The sequence below is a fragment of the Aquarana catesbeiana genome, linkage group LG04 (assembly GCF_042186555.1).
Source record: "Aquarana catesbeiana isolate 2022-GZ linkage group LG04, ASM4218655v1, whole genome shotgun sequence".
In the NCBI taxonomy this organism is placed as follows: Eukaryota; Metazoa; Chordata; class Amphibia; order Anura; family Ranidae; genus Aquarana; species Aquarana catesbeiana.
Window position 1 is genome coordinate 212,819,386 of NC_133327.1, and position 18,241 is coordinate 212,837,626.

The window sequence follows — 18,241 nt, forward strand, 5'->3', positions numbered from 1 at the left end:
GACTGTCGGACCTTTGATGGTGAAAAGTCCGCATAATAGACACAGGGGGACTTACACACTGGAGGGTCGGGGAAGATGGACAAGGAGTTTCCTGAGGTAAGCTGGGTTCCACAAGCCCTCTGCCCAAAGTGACTCCCATCACAGTATCTAATTGGCCTACCTTTTGCTGACCTGGTTTATTTTGGATCTCCTTTGCCTCTAATGCTGACCTGGCTTTCCCTTGGACCTTCTCTGCTCTGCACACCTGTTGCTAGCCTAGATAATTCCTGCCACTGGCTACAGTGCCTTAAAAAATATTCATACCCCTTGAAATTTTCCACATTTTGTCATGTTACAACCAAAAACATAAATGTATTTTATTGGGATTTTATGTGATAGACCAACACAAAGTGGCACATAATTGTGAAGTGGAGGGAAAATGATAAATGCTTTTCCACATTCTTTACAAATAAATATCTGAAAAGTTGGTGTGCATTTGTCTTCAACCTCCTTTACTCTGATACCCCTAACTAAAATCTAGTGGAACCAATTGCATTCAGAAGTCACCTAATTAGTAAATAGAGTAGAAATACTTTTTCAAGGCACTGCATCTACCTTTCTGGTGTGAATGGTTCATGAAAGGTTGACCGCACTCCCAGGTATGAAGGAGTGATGATTACTTTATTGAAGATAAAAATCCATTAAGATACATCCTAAGACATCATGAGACCTATATGCAGGCATGGCAAGATTAACGTGTTTCACAAATCAAGATTCGCTTAGTCATAATCTAACAAACACCAGTAAGTGCAACTATAAAATAAGATGTGCACAGCTGAAAAATAAGCGGGGCTTTATTATGTCAATTAACCCTTGGTTTGGAGAATCTGAGCCCAGATCCACACAATTCACAGAAGGTGTTAAAACAATTTACAAAAAATTGACAAACAGAAACTCTTCAACATACATAATTAAATCAATTGTGCATATAATAAAATTGTAGAAACAACATCTTTGTATGTGGGTAAACACACCCACTGTCAGAAACCAAGAATCAGACTGAGACAGAAGTGCAGTTAGAATCACATTTGTTTAATAATAATAGTAAAAGGTAAACAGAGCAACATAGTCAAATCATAGCCAGAGTTTGGTAGCCAGAACGGATAGTCAGACAAGCCAGGACATCAGGGAGCCAGAGATCAGCATACTTCAAGACAGGCCAGGAAATCAGGAAACCGGAGAATCAGCGTAGTGGAACAGCAAGCAGGATCTGGAACCAGAAGGGACGTCAGCCAAGCAAGACTTCAACAGGTACACAGGAGAGAGTCTCTGGATGTGTTGACAAAGGCGAAGGCAGAGAGGATCTGGCCTAAACATTTTAAGTAGCCAGCAGGACTGACGAGCAAGACATCCTCACCAGGTGAGTCATTCTGGAAAGATTAGAGCTGGCAATTAACCGACAGCTGAGTGGCCTGCTCTGAGAAGGAATGGCTGAGCCCAACCCTGACAGTACTCCCTGCTCAACGACCCCTCCCCCTCGGAGGATCCCCAAGTTTGAGGGGAAAACGTCTATGGAAAGCACGGAATAGGACAGGGGCATGTACGTCCGAGGATGAGACCAAAGAGTGTTCCCCTGGACCATACCCTTTCCAATGAACCAGTGCACATGTACCTGCACAAACGGATGTATCTTAAATTGGGTGCTGAAATGACCAACCGCTGGAACCGCCTGCAATCATGAGAAGGAAGTGTCACCAGCACACCAGGATCTCCAAAATTGGGTCCAAAATTTTAATCACATAGTATCAAAAAATAAATAGAAGCGAAATTTCGGAGCCACGCAGAACCCCTTCATCAGGCATATGACAACTTCACTGAGGGAACACAGAGGTTGCGATATGACAGCCAGACCCTGCCCCCAACCTGGTAGGAAGGCGCAGGCAGGCGTCTGCTGTCAGCATGGAGTCTGTACCTATCATTGGCATGTTGCAAGACCTCCTGGACTTGTACCCAAGTGGCACGAAGACCATGGAGATGCTCCTCTAACGAGGAATGCTCTGCGGAACAAATGAATCAGGCACCATGGATGGTTAAAAAATAAAAGAAATATCTGCGCTAAAAACGAACCACAATAACATACAGCAGCTATGCACTATAACCCAGATAGTAGGCAAAAAGCAAATATATAACAAAGAAAGTGCAGAACTATTGAAATAAAATAATGATAATAAAAAGTGATAATTAATATAGCTGACATATTAAAGTGCATTAGTGCAAAAATCCAAAATAGTGAACCGTACAAATCAATGACAATTAATTGAAAAAAAGTCCAGTATATCAATAATGCACAAAATATTCATATGATGATATATTTAAATAAGTGACATCAGTTCATAAGGAAGCTTGTTGCGTTGTAAGGTGAATCATTCATAAATAGTAATGCAAGAACACTTGACCACGTGAGACCACCACCACAGGTAAAACAGGAGGCTTACCAGAAAGCCCAGCACATTGGATGATCGTTCCAGGCCTCTGGAGGTGAGAGCTCAGCATATTGGATGATTGTTCCAGGCTTCAATCGTGTCTCCAAATGGAACACAGATCCAACAAGTCTTATATGACCCCCCTGAATAAGGGTGGTCACTGGCTTTCTGTGTGATGGCGATCACATATGCGCAGAGCATGTGAGCACCATGTCCCAGGGACACCGCACATATGCAATCGCCATCCCACACTGGTGTGATTTTATTGGACTGGAATTCCAACTTTTTACTTGACCATTAGAGTGACCCGTTTGTGGGTCATTTCGTTTTTATGCAGCAGTGCATTTCCCCTCAATCAAGCACTCTTTTCTTTGGAAAGCATAGTTTGACATAAACGGGGGCAATTGGGAAGCAGAATTCAAGGCACTATTGTGAGCAAACTTTGCCCAAGGTAAGAGGTCTGACCAGTTGTTATGATGGTCAGAAATGTAGCAACATAGAAACTGCTCCAAGGACTGGTTAGCTTGTTCTGTGGCCCCATTAGACTGCGGGTTATATGCAGAGGAGAAATAAAGCTGAATTCCCAACTGTGCACAAAAGGCTCACCAGTACCGGGACACAAACTGACTACCCCTGTCCGAGACGATCACCTTGTGTAGCCCATGTAAGTGAAAGATCTCCGGAGCAAAAATGGAAGCCAGTTCCTTAGATGTGGTCAACTTCTTAAGTGAAATACAATGAGACATCTTCGAGAACTGATCAACCACCATAAGAATAACTGTGTTGCCCTGAGAGTTGGGTAACCCCACAATGAAATCCATGGTCAGGTGGGTCCAATGCCTCTCTCCATTGGATATGGGTTGTAGGAGGCCCACTGGAAGGTGTTGTGGTGTCTTACTCTGAGCACACACGGAACAAGCAACTACAAAGGTGGCAAAGGTAGACTAGGCCACCAGAATTGTTGGGAAATGGGCCAAAAGAGTTGATTCTTCCCTGGGTGGCCAGCGGCCTTGGGAGAATGGTAAGTCTGGAGCACGGCAGTATGGAAACAATCAGGGACAAAGCAGCGGTCACAGAGTTTCCCAGGAGGAGCATGGACCTGAGCAGCAAGAATTTTGTCACCCAAAGGAGAAGTGAGACTGGTGCGAACTGTAGCCAGAATACGATCAGGAGGAATCACAGGAACCAATTCCATCTTGGAAGTGGAGGAAAATTGTTGCAACAAAGCATCAGCCCTTACATTCTTAGTAGTGGGTAAGAATGAGACAATGTAATTGAAACTTGACAAGAAAAGAGCCAATTTGTGCCCTTCTAGGAGAGAGGCATTTAGCTTCAGACAAGAATCTGAGATTCTTATGGTCAGTAAGCATTAGAACCGGAACAGTGATACCTTCAGGGAGATGCCTCCATTCTTTAAGGGCTAAAATGATTGCTAACAACTCTCTGTCCCCAATCCCGTAATTGCATTCTGTAGGTGGCAATTTCTTGGAAATGTAGCCACAAAGATGCATAGCACTCTCAGAGGTAGGACGTTGAGACTGAAGGGCGCCAACTCCAGTCTCAGAAGCATCAACCTCAAGGATAAAGGGTAACATAGGATCAGGATGTGCCAACACAGGAGCAGTAACAAAGGCAGCCTTGAAACTCTCAAAGGCCTTAATAGACTACAGAGACCAACACTGTGGGTTACCATTCTTTCTGGTCATATCAGTCAGGGGCTTGACCAGAGACGAGAAGTTATGAATAAACTTTCGATAATAATTGGCAAAGCCAAGAAACTGTTGCAGAGGACGTATGGACTGGTGAAAGTTTCTCTGGGTCCATCGAAAAAAACAGCAGTGGAAATGACATAGCACAGGAATTTAACCTGTTCACGATGGAACTCGCACTTCTCCAATTTACAATAGAGATTATTCTCTCTCAGCTTCTGAAGCACATGACAGACATCTGTGTGATGGCTCTCTAGGGACTTAGAAAAAATGAGGACGTTGTCGAGATAAACCACGACACATAGCTGCAACAAATCTTCGAGGACAGCGTTTAAAAATTCCTGGAAAACTGCTGGAGCGTTGCAAAGGCTAAATTGCATTACGAGGTACTCCTAATGGCCTGTTCTGGTATTAAATGCAGTTTTCCATTCGTCACCCTCCTTGACCCTCACGAGATTGTATGCTCCACCCAAATCAAGCTTTGTGAAAACCATTGCTCTCTTGAGGTGGTCAAATAACTCCGTAATCAACGGAATTCTTTTTTTTTTTTTAATTGTATTTTTATTAAAGTATTAAAGAATAAGTACAAAGTTGTATCAAGATGTACATTGCACTGTCAACATAAGTGCATTATAAACAGACATAATGAAAACAAAAGCAAAAAACAAACAAGTATAAGTGATAAAAGAGTGTTCCCAGTAACAAGACACATATATGTATGAATTCAATTCTTTATGATGTATGCGATAAACGTACTGCGGGAAAGTACCCAAAATCCTGCTAGTAGTTCAAAGTACATACACAGGCAATGTAGAATTAAATTAGGTTAGGAATAGGGCATATTTGGTAGTATGGGGGTCCTGAATTCCGAAAGATCCCATGGTTCCCATATTTTATTAAATTGGGGGATGCAGTCATGAACCGAAGCCGTCAAGGACTCCATTGTCCGAATCTCAGCCACTAAATGTAGAAACCCGGACCATGGGAGAGGTGTATTGGATAACCAGAACAATGGGATAATCCTCCTGGCGGCTAGCAATATATAGGATATCAATTTGTTTGTCTTTTTTAATACCCCCGAGGGGGGAAGACCCAAAAGGAAATTCAAAGGATCCAACAGAAGAGACACCCCAGTTACCTTTTGAATAAGCAAATGCACATCATTCCAAAAAGGTTGTATCAGGGAACATTGCCAGAAGATATGGAATAGTGAGCCTATATCAGATCCACACCGCCAACAGAACTGTGAAACTGAAGGATCATACTTATGAATTACATTGGGAGTTCTGTACCAAAACATGAGAATCTTAATGGTTGTCTCCCTCTGAGTGACACATTTAGAAGATTTAAAGGTAGAGGACCAGATCTTATCCCACATTTGTGTTGTGACAGGACGGCCCACCAACTGAGACCACTTGCGTATGTAATGGTGTAATATTTCCGTAATTGGAGTCGGCTCATGGAGGATACAGTAGATACATGAAATTAAGTGCAATTGATTGGGGCCTTGAGCACATAAGTGTTCAAAAGTAGTTGGTTTATCTAGGGTCAGGGATGGCGATTTAGAATGAAAGAAATGTCTAACCTGTAAGTAGAAGTGGAAGGAATGTGATGGTAAATCAAATTTCTCTCTCAAAACGTCAAAGGAATGCAGCTTCCTCATTATAGGATGAACTAGGTTCCGCAGCTGGAAGAGAAGTACATTTATCCATGGAAAGATCCTGCCCAGGGACATACTATCTGGAATGAGGGGATTAAGTAGTACATTTACAAGAGGAGAGCAGGGGGACATGAGAGGGTAACGTTTGAGGCAATTACGCCAAATGGTTAAAGTTAGTGCCATTGTGCCAGTGCACTGATGTTTATAAATAGGGTCTAAAACAGGGGGATCACCCCAAACCAAGGAGCTCGGATGAACCGGATAAATTACCCCCTTCTCAGCGGCAGACCATTGGTTAGGTGCATTTAAGGAAGTCCAAGAAGTGATGGCCCTTAAGTGTGTTGCATGATAATATTTAGTGATGTCCAGGGCTCCCAAGCCTCCTCTGGACCTAATGGAGAACATCACGGAGCTTGCTATGCGGTGGGCACCGCCATTCCATATGAATTTTAAAAAGGATCTTTGAAGTGATTTTAATTGTGAGGTGGGTACAGCTACTGGGAGAGTTTCGAAGTAATAAAGTAGCTTGGGTAAGATAGACATTTTTAACACATTAATTCTGCCCAATAGAGACAAGGGATATTTGGGCCAGGACGACAGGGACTTATTTATATCCAATATCAGAGGAGGAAAGTTAGTGCTATAAAGGGAGGAGTAGTGGGGGGTAAGTAGAATACCCAAGTATTTAAGTGAGGTACTACACCATTTATAAGGGTATGATTCTTTGAGTTGAGATAGTAATAGCAGTGGAATGTGTATAGGAAGGGCTTCAGTTTTTGAATTGTTGACTTTATACCCGGAAATAGCACTAAAAGAGGTCAATAATTTATGTAATGAGGGAAGGGATATCAGCGGGTTGGTGATAGTTAACAGAATGTCACCTGCAAATAACGATAATTTATATTCCCCCTGTCTCATCGCCACCCCACGAATATTAGGATTTACACGGATAGACTCGGCTAGGGGTTCTAGGCACAGAATGAAAAGCAGCGGTGATAGGGGGCAACCCTGACGAGTTCCATTTGTCATGGGGAAGCTAGGAGACAAGAAGGATGACATTTGCACCTGCGCTGAAACATTTGAATACAAGGCCTCCAACGCTTTAAAAAAAGGACCATCGAAACCATATATTTTTAAGGTGGCAAACATGTAGGGCCAACTAAGCCTGTCAAAAGCTTTCTGCGCATCTAGGCTCAAGATCAATGCCGAACGTGAGGTTCTATCTAAAAGGTCTATTAGGTCTATCGTACGTCGGGTGTTATCTCCTGCGTGTCTACCAAGGACAAAACCCACTTGATCCCTGTGTATCAGTTTGGGAATAAATGCGGAGAGTTGGGTAGCAAGTATTTTAGTAAATATCTTGTAATCCGAATTTAGGAGGGCTATGGGTTTATAGTTATCTGGGACAGAGGGATCCTTTCCAGGTTTAGGAATAACCAAAATAAACGAGTGGGAAAACTGAGAATGTGGTGGAGTTCCCTTAAGAAGGGAATCATATAAGGCTAATATATGAGGAGATAGGATGTCAAAAAAAGATTTGTAGTAGGAGTAGGGCAATCCATCTGGGCCAGGGGATTTGTGTAATGGTAGTTTTTTAATTATAGCTGGAAGTTCTTCAGCTGACACTGTTGCATTTAAACTCTCTAGGTCCGTTTTAGATAGTTTTGGTAGTTTTATATTAGAAAAAAAAGACTCGAAATTTACCTGCGTAAAATCAAAATGGTTCTCCGAAGTCAGACAGTTATATAGTTTGTTGTAGAAGTTACCAAAAATTTTGGACATCTCACGAGGGCAATGTGTTCTAGATCCGTCTGTATGCAAAAGGAAGTCAGGCAGGGAGTTGAACGGACGAGGGCATAACTTATTAACTAACATCCTGTGGGGCTTATTTGAGAATTCATAGAATTTCTGCTTTGTCCACAGCATGGACCTAGCTGTTTTGTCAAGTTTTGTTGATTTGATTTGTTCTCTAAAGTGAATGACTTTACATAGTTTCTGCACCGTGGGACCACCCAAAAGCCTCCGTTCAGCAGTTACTAGAGCGGACATTAAGGACTGAAATAAACTGTTTCTTATCCCTCTTTAGTCGAGAGCCCTCAGCTATACACACACCTCGGAAAACAGCCTTATGTGCCTCCCACAGTGCAGAAACCTGAGATACCGAACCAGAGTTGAGTATAAAATAATCTTTCAAGCTATTTGCTAGGATAGATCGGGATACTTCAGACTGCAAAAGGTGGTCATTAAAACGCCAGTGACAGGATTTAGTGTAAGTCTGGGATAACATTAGATCTAGTGTAATGGGCGCGTGATCCGACCATGTAATAGGGGAAATGTCTGACTCAACTACATAGGGAATAAGTGGAGCCGAGATAAAAAAATGATCAAGACGGGAGTACATTTTATGAGCTGGTGAGTAAAACGTAAATTGCTTAACAGAGGGATGTTTTATCCTCCATTTGTCGAATAATCTGTATGATCTAATACATTTACGGAATGCATTGGCTTGAGACAATACTCTTTTAGGTGGGGTAGTATTAAAAAGTGCTTGTCTGTCCCTATTGGGTGACATGACCAGATTGAAGTCCCCACCAACTACCATAAATGGTTGTGAGCGATATTGGGGAGTATCAAAGAGTTTGTTGAGGAACTCAATCTGGCCCGTGTTTGGGGCGTACAAATTAACCAGTGTAAAAGAGGTAGACATGTATTCACATTCTAGAATAAGAAATCTCCCATGAGGATCTACATGTGACCTCCGAACCTTGACAGGACATGCTTTCCTGATCAAGATTGTCACTTCTGCCCTGCCCGTAGAATCAGAGGCAAGATAGGAGATGGGAAAAAACCTGGAGGCAAATTTTAATGATCCTGCTGCCCGAAAATGGGTCTCCTGGATCATCACTATGTCTGCGCCCGAGGCCTTGAAATCTTTCAGGGCCATCCAGCGTTTACCAATGGAGCCCAGGCCTTTTACATTATAGGACATTATTTTTAGAGCCATGGCTGTGATCTATCTAGGAAGGCTAATGTGAAGGCAACTAGTACTATAAGTCTGGAAGTAACATGAGAATAGGAGTGTACACATTGCAGTTTACAAGTAATTATAATAATAAACGTTTTCCCATCTCTAATTATTGAAAAACACACCCCAAGTTCTTTCTCCCTTAGAGTAAAATGATAATGACCGTGGGGTTTCAAACTATGAAATACATCAATAGATATGCATAGGAACTAGAAAAAAGAGAAAAACAAAAAAGGAAAATCAAAAGGAAAAATGGAAAAAATAGTTCAAAATTCTGTGGACCTGAGAAAAAACTGTTTCTCAGGGACCCCCGGGCATAGACCAGGGCCTGGTGGGGACGTGGGCGGACCTCTATCTGGCGATTCTGCTTGAGGAGATGGGAGAGGGACCGCTGCTCACCTTATGCATTTGGTAGCGGAAAAGACAAAAATAGGACAAAAAGATTTTGAAGAAAAACCTGTAAGTCCTTAGGAAAAAGCAAAGTTAACAAGTATAACAGGTATGTTTGACACTTAAAATTTCCAAAAACCTTTAGTAAATGTATCTCAAGGGATGAGAAATATTCTACCCTGAAAAAAAAGAGCGAGGCAGATACAAAAACCGGAAGAACCAATACAGCAACATCTTTTCGTCTAAGAAAAAAATTTTGTCCAAAACTCTGAGAGGAAACGGAAGTGCTAAAAGCAGGGAAAAATAGAACCAAAAATAAGAGCGTTCAGAGGGATACTCAAGGAGGTTGCTTAGAAGATCTCAGGTGTTGAGGAGTAGAAAGGTGCTTCTTTGATTTGCCCCGAACAGGAGTCCAGATGCGAGTAGGTGCAGTTGGAGGCAAACGGGCCTGTGTGTTCCAGTAAAGGGGGGAGACCCAGACTTTTTAGGAAAGCCTCAGCTTCTTGTAGATCACGTAAAGAATATTGGGCTCCATCTTTGGATACAGCTAGACGGAAAGGGAATCCCCAGTAATATGGTATCTTGTGCTGTTGCAAGTGTGAGGTGAGGGGGCACAAGTTCCTCCGTTTAGCGAGAGTGATGGGCAAAAGATCGCTAAAGATCTGCAGTTTGGCGCCCTTGTACGTAATTTGGGATTTATTGCGAGTCGCCAGGGTTAGTGCCTCTTTACTTTCAAAGTAGTGAAACCGTACCACAACATCCCTGGGTCTAGCTCCAGCCGGAGGTTTTGGGCCCAGGGATCTATGTGCCCTGTCCAATCACCAATCTATGTCCACAAATGAGGGAGCCAGGTTATTAAAAAGGCTCAGAAGGTAAGGTCGGAGTTCAGAGTTGCACACTTTTTCCGGAATCCCTCTGAATCGTAGGTTTTGTCGTCTTTCTCTGTTCTCCAAGTCTTCTTGCTGTAATTGGAGTTGAGATACGGAAAGGCGTAAGTTATGATTTTCCTCCTCGATCGCTTGTACATAATTTATCATTTCGTCGAATTTGTTCTCCAGAGTGTCTGTGCGATCTCCAATTTGGGTTATTTCCCCTCTCAATTCAGCAGCTAGCTTGCTCACCTCAGCCGAAACATTGGACGTAATCTGTTGAAGCAAAAGTTGCAGCTTGGAGTCCAGAATGTCGGGGTGAGAATCATATTCGAGGGTGAAAGAATGGTTGCAGGTTTTTGCGAGCCAGTCAGGGAGGAGCTTGCGGTATCTTCCGAATCCAGGGAGGGATCCAGTAGGACGAAAGAATTCGCGGAGGAATTAGAGGAGGCTAGCTGTGGTCTGGTAACATAACGCTCCATTGTTGGTTCTTCTCGTGGCACAAACAGTGGTTTGTAATTTTGTTGCTGTTGGCCAATTTTGCCCATGAGGTACACAGAGGTTTTAGTGATCAAACATGCAGGCTTACTTCCAGCGCTATATATTGCTAAAACTGCTGTATGGAGGTCTTGGTGAGCAGACAGTGACCCAGGGTTTATTTAGGCAACATCTCTCTCAGAGTAATGTTGTGTTCCATTTGGATCCTCAGATCCCCCTGATTACTTCTCTACCTCCCCTTCCTGACAGTCTGGGATGAGAGAAGCAGATCCTGCAGTCCCCAGCACCTTGCAAATAACTATGCAGCTGGAGGGGCAGAGGGGATGATTTGTGGGTGTATATGAGAGTCCCAAGATGGCCGCCGGCCTCCAGAAGCAGGCCGAAGCCTCGGTCTGTCCTAAGAGAAGGCCGCCGAGGAAGTAAACACGGCCCCTCGCAGTCACTGGGGCACCCACGGGGATAGAGAGAGGGAGGATCGGGTGGTCTGACGCCCCCCAGGGACCCGAGGATAATGGGGCCGGGTGCCGGATGGTTCTCTGTGGCCTCCCCGGTTCCGTAGGCCAATCGGTGCAGTCTCCAGGATAAGAGCAGGCCCCGTCCAGTCGCTCACCGATCCACGAGCCTGCGGGTTCTGTTAAGAAGCGCCGCCGACCCGCTTGTAGGCCCCAAGATGGCGGCGGAAGGTCCCGGTGTCAGGGAGAAAACTCAGCCGTGGGTGGAATCAGACCAGCCAAAATCATAAATAACAGTCCAGGGCAGTTCAGCAGGGGTCCAGGGCCAATATCATATAACTTGTGGCTGCGGGAACACGGTGTAAGGTAATGGATGGCCTTAGATTAGAGTGGGCTAAGAGGAGCTCAGCTCACATGCGTCCTTCCAGCAGCAGGTCCGGACACGCCCCCCTTCAACGGAATTCTTAATCGTGAAAGATTCAGACCCCTATAATCAATACAAGGTCTCAGTTCACCACTCTTCTTCTTCACAAAGAAGCCCCAGCAGGAGATGAGGACTTGCGGATGAATCCTCGAGAAAGTGCAACATACTCCTCCATGGCCTTATCTTCTGAGACCGACAAAATGTAAACACAGCTACGAGGGGTATGGCACCAGGTTGAAGGTCAATTGCGCAATCATATGGCTGGTGTGGAGGAATAAAAAATAAATAAAGTGCGCTAATTATATGAAAATACACACATAGATGTGAATACATGTGGGTAGTAGTAAAAACCACAATCTACTGAGAGCAAGTAAATGACTCCATGAGTGGTAAAAATATATAAGTGCAAAACATAAAAACTCAAATAAAAAGAAGAAACAAAAAATGTGTACATGTGAAATACAATGATATTAATAGCGTGAAAATCTGAAAATCAAACAAACTCAGTCCATGGGTTCAAATATAAAAAGTTCATCAGTGAAAAAAAGCTTCCATCCACTATACAGCTCAGCAGCAACTAATCCCCCTATGAGTGGATTGACAAAGGAGAGAGATGTGCAGGATGGTGCAAATCCACTGGCGGTGACTCCAATAAGTGAGAAAGTGATAAAGGTGGACTCTTACCCTTCGTGTTGGACCCCCTCCTTGGCAGGGTCTATCAGGCATGCAGATTTTTGCCCTCTGCAGGGACCATGTAATGAGAAGATCTTCCCAGCAGCTGTTAAAAATGTTGTCTCCGATCCGGGCTGGTCCAAGTGAAACGCCTGGAGAGGGGGGAAGGAAAGCTCTCTTGCTCCCAGTGTGGCAAAGGAAAAAACAAAAGAGCGGAGCTCCAATAGTGTAAAAAGTTTCGGAATTTATTAAATAAAAGTACAGACCGCAACGGAGAGTGCACGCTCCGTGAGGTGAAAATACAATTAAAAACAAGCCGGCATATAAAAATCGTAATAACCCGTGCATAACATGGGGCAATCGTGACGGCTTACAACGTAGCCTCGAGCGTGGCTACATTGTAAGCTGTCACGATTGCCCCATGTTATGCACGGGTTATTACGATTTTTATATGCCGGCTTGTTTTTAATTGTATTTTCACCTCACGGAGCGTGCACTCTCCGTTGCGGTCTGTACTTTTATTTAATAAATTCCGAAACTTTTTACACTATTGGAGCTCCGCTCTTTTGTTTTTTCCTTTGCCACACTGGGAGCAAGAGAGCTTTCCTTCCCCCCTCTCCAGGCGTTTCACTTGGACCAGCCCGGATCGGAGACAACATTCCTAACAGCTGCTGGGAAGATCTTCTCATTACATGGTCCCTGCAGAGGGCAAAAATCTGCATGCCTGATAGACCCTGCCAAGGAGGGGGTCCAACACGAAGGGTAAGAGTCCACCTTTATCACTTTCTCACTTATTGGAGTCACCGCCAGTGGATTTGCACCATCCTGCACATCTCTCTCCTTTGTCAATCCACTCATAGGGGGATTAGTTGCTGCTGAGCTGTATAGTGAATGGAAGCTTTTTTTCACTGATGAACTTTTTATATTTGAACCCATGGACTGAGTTTGTTTGATTTTCAGATTTTCACGCTATTAATATCATTGTATTTCACATGTACACATTTTTTGTTTCTTCTTTTTATTTGAGTTTTTATGTTTTGCACTTATATATTTTTACCACTCATGGAGTCATTTACTTGCTCTCAGTAGATTGTGGTTTTTACTACTACCCACATGTATTCACATCTATGTGTGTATTTTCATATAATTAGCGCACTTTATTTATTTTTTATTTTTCATGGTATACACAGATATTGGTGTATTTTGTGTGCAGCTTTTACCTTTGACCTTTTTTGCTCTGCAGCGCAGTTTTTCTTTTTATTTTTGAACCTTGGTGTGGAGGAAAACTACTGGCTTGACCTTTGTCAAAGACATTGCTAAAATTGCGGTACTCCTCCGGTAGGGAGGAGAGTGAAGAGGTGTATAGGACCTTAGCCACATTCTGGAAACATATCTTGCTGCATTGTGGTGACCAGGAGAGAACCTCAGCACAAAGCCAATCAAAAGAGGGGTTTTGCCTCTGTAACCAAGGATAACAAATAGCCAGCAGAAACTTAGGTGAGGAAATAACTTGGAATTGGATTATCTCATGGTGAAGAGCCCCTACGGCCATGGACAATGGAACCGTCTCATGAGTCACATGGGCAGGCTGTAGAGGTCTCCTGTCAAGAGCCTCAATGGAAAGTGGACTGGCACACAGCTGCAGCAGAATCGAGTGCTTAGATACAAAGGTAGCATCAATGAACAGGCCTGCAGCCCCAGAATCAATTAGAGGCTGTATCTCGACGGATGACTCAGACCAAGAAAGGGTAAACGGAACCAGGGGCTTATTCTTCTGGATAACTGGGGACGAAACAATGCCACCTAAGGTCTGTCCGTTACAGGACCTCACGATTCAGACGTTCCCAGGAACAGGTAGGACAAGACTTCAAAAAGTGACCTGTCTGGCTACAATAAAGGCACAATCTCTCCCTCCTCCTAAGGGCTCTCTCATCCACAGAGAGACGTGTGAAGCCCAAGTGCATGGGTTCACCTTCACTGACCGATTCGGTACCAGGAGGAGTGGGAGGTGAGGAAGGCAAGGGTGGGACTGCAAAGTTCGGAGACAAACATTCAGAAGGCTTCCACAAGCTTTCTCTGAGTCTGGAGTCAATGAGGATGGCAAACGTGATCAACTTCTCCAGCTCAGTGGGTTTATCTCGGGCTGCTATCTCATCTTTGATGGTATCTGAGAGACCATGAGAAAAAGCCACGAGGGCCTCATTGTTTCACACAATCTCTGCTGCCAGAGTACGGAATTTAATGGTGTAATCGGCAACAGTTCTTGTACTCTGATGGACATGAGGAACTTGGCAGCAGAAGCAGAGCGTGCAGGGATGTCAAATACCCTTTTAAAGGAAGCCACAAACTCTGGGTAACTCAGGACATAGAGGGTTTGCCCAGGCCAAGGCTCTCTCAGAAATCAAAAATATCACAAAACCTACTTTGCTTCTGTCTGTGAGAAACGCCTGGGACAGCATCTTGAAGTATATCTCAACCTGATTTAGAAACCCTCTGCATTGAACTGGATCACTCCCAAATCGCTGGGGAAGCGGAGTGGAACCAGACATACCTCTTATAGAGGTATTCCTTGAGACGGGTGTCTGCACAGAGACTGAAGCAGCAGCAGAGATGGCCTGCAACACAGGTTGTACAGAAGCAGCCACAGAGGGAGATTCCAGGTGAGCCATGCGATTCAGGAGCGTCTGTAATGCTATGGCAAACTGATCCATACAGTGATCCTGCTCATCCAACCTTGAAAAAATATTACCAACAAGTGGATTTACTGCATCTTCTGATGCATCTTCTGATTTATTGCCTTCACCTACTGTCAGAAACCATGAATCAGACGGAGACAGAAGTGCAGTTAAAATCACACTTGTTTAATAGTAATAGTAAAAGGTAAACAGAGCAACGTAGTCAAATCATAGCGAGAGATCAGTAACCGGAACAAATAGTCAGACAAGACAGGATGTCAGGGAGCCAGAGATCAGCTTACCTCAGGACATGCCAGGAAATCAAGAGACCGGAGATTTAGCGTAGTGAAACACCAAGCAGGATCTGGAACCAGAAGGGATGTCAGCCAAGCAAGTCTTCAACAGGTACACAGGAGAGAGTCTCTGGATGTGTTGACCAAGGCGAAGGCAGAGAGGATCTGGACTGAAAAGCTTAAATAGCCAGCAGGACTGACGAGCAGGATATCATCACTAGATGAGCCACTGTGGAAAGATTAGAGCTGGCAATTAACCAACAGCTAAGCGGCCTTCTCTAAGAAGGAAGGACTGAGCCCTGACACCCACACACAAAGAGGAAAAGAATGCGTCAGGTAGTATGCCAACATGTGTACAATAACATGTAGTGTAGAGAGTATCCTGTAAAAATAGAAGATTAAATAGTATAGTTATTGTCTAACTCCTTTTAAAGTCAGTTAATTGTATTTTACTTGCTACTCCCTACCCACTGACAAACAACCACATCATGTCATGTCAGTCGCACTCATTAAATAATAATTGTGTGTATCTCTGTCATCATGAGTGTGTCCACCCATGAAACAAGTCACACAAGAAAAATATATACAGTCAGGTCCATAAATATTGGGACATCGACACAATTCTAATCTTTTTGGCTCTATACACCACCACAATGGAGGATTTGAAATGAAACGAACAAGATGTGCTTTAACTGCAGACTTTCAGCTTTAATTTGAGGGTATTTACATCCAAATCAGGTGAATGGTGTAGGAATTACAATGGTTTGTATATGTGCCTCCCAAGGGACCAAAAGTAATGGGACAGATTAACAATCATCCATCAAACTTTCACTTTTTAAAACTTGGTTGCAAATCCTTTGAAGTCAATTATAGCCTGAAGTCTGGAATGCATAGACATCACCAGACGCTGGGTTTCATCCCTGGTGATGCTCTGCCAGGCATCTACTGCAATTGTCTTCAGTTCCTGCTTGTTCTTGGGGCATTTTCCCTTCAGTTTTGTCTTCAGAAAGTGAAATGCATGCTCAATGGGATTCAGGTCAGGTGATTGACTTGGCCATTGCATATAATTCCACTTCTTTCCCTTAAAAAAAACTCTTTGGTTGCTTTCACAGTATGCTTCAGGTCATTGTCCATCTGCACCGTGAAGCACCGTCCAGTGAGTTCTGAAGCATTTTGCTGAATATGAGCAGATAATATTGCCCGAAAAACACTTCAGAATTTATCCTGCTGCTTTTGTCAGCAGTCATATCATCAATAAATACAAGAGAACCAGTTCCATTGGCAGCCATACATGCCCAGGCCATGACACTATCACCACCATGTTTCACTGATGAGGTGGTATGCTTTGGATCATGAGCAGTTCCTTTCCTTCTCCATACTCTTCTCTTCCCATCACTCTGGTACAAGTTGATCTTGGTCTCATCTATCCATTGGATGTTGTTCCAGAACTGTGAAGACTTTTTTAGATATTGTTTGGCAAACTCTAATCTTTCCTTCCTGTTTTTGAGGCTCACCGATGGTTTACATCTTGTGGTGAACCCTCTGTATTCACTTTGGCGAAGTCTTCTCTTGATTGTTGACTTTGACACACATATACCTACCTCCTGGAGAGTGTTCTTGATCTGGCCAACTGTTGTAAAGGGTATTTTCTTCACCAGGGAAAGAATTCTTCGGTCATCCACCACAGTTGTTTTGCGTGGTCTTCCAGGTCTTTTGGTGTTGCTGAGCTCACCGGTGCATTCTTTTGTTTTTAAGGATGTTCCAAACAGTTGATTTGGCCACACCCAATGTTTTTGCTATCTCTCTGATGTGTTTGTTTTGTTTTTTCAGTCTAATGATGGCTTGCTTCACTGATAGTGACAGCTCTTTGGAACTCATATTGACAGCAACAGATTCCAAATGCAAATAGCACACTTGAAATGAACTTTGGACCTTTTATCTGCTCCTTGTACATGGGATAATGAGGGAATAACACACACCTGGCCATAGACCAGCTGAGCAGCCAATTGTCCCATTACTTTTGGTCCCTTAAAAAATGGGAGGCACATATACAAACTGTTGTAATTCCTACACCGTTCACCTGATTTGGATGTAAATAATCAAATTAAAGCTGAAAGTCTGCAGTTAAAGCACATCTTGTTCGTTTCATTTCAAATTCTCCATTGTGGTGGTGTATAGAGCCAAAAATATTAGAATTGTGTGGATTTCCCAATATTTATGAACCTGACTGTATATGTCTTCCTAATCGTTTCTCTCTCTCTCTCTCTCTCGCTCTCTCTCTCTCTCTCTTTCTCTCTCTCTCTCTCACTCTCTCTCTCTCTCTCTCTCACTCTCTCTCTCTCTCTCTCACTCTCTCTCTATATGTATGTATATATATATATATATATATATATATATATATATATATATATATATATATATATATATATATATATATATAGTTGTTGACAATATCTACTGCTATCAATTTATATTAAAAATACTGTAGAACCTTATAATCAGAGACAAGATAACACGTAGGCATACTGACATATTGAAAAGGGAACAGAAAAGGAATTGGAAAAAAACAGAAGATGTGGAAAGGAAAGGAATTTTTTCACAATTTCCACTTGCAGAGCATGGCCCAGAGGGGGAGCAGAGTTAAAAAAAAAAGTTTTATTTCATTGGTATATATAGAAAAGAGATTAGTAAAAAGAAATGAAAATATAGATATGCCTTCCTAATCGTTTCCATATATATATATATATATATATATATATATATATATATATATATATATATATATATATATACATATATAAATATGTCTATATGTCTATTGCTACCAATTGCTACCAATTTGTATCAAAAATTCTGTAGAAACCATATACTCAAAGACAAGATAGCAATTTTTTTTTCCTTTTCTTTTTTTTGTATATATGGAAAAGAGATTAAGAAATATATATAAATATGCCTTCCGAAATGTTTCCTTATATATATAGTCCACTATGTCTACTGCTATCAATTTATATAATAAATTCTGTAGAACTACGTAGTCAAAGACAAGAGAGCATGTAGGCATACTGACACATTGAAGACTAAAGAAACAGAAAAGGAACCGGAAAAAACAGGA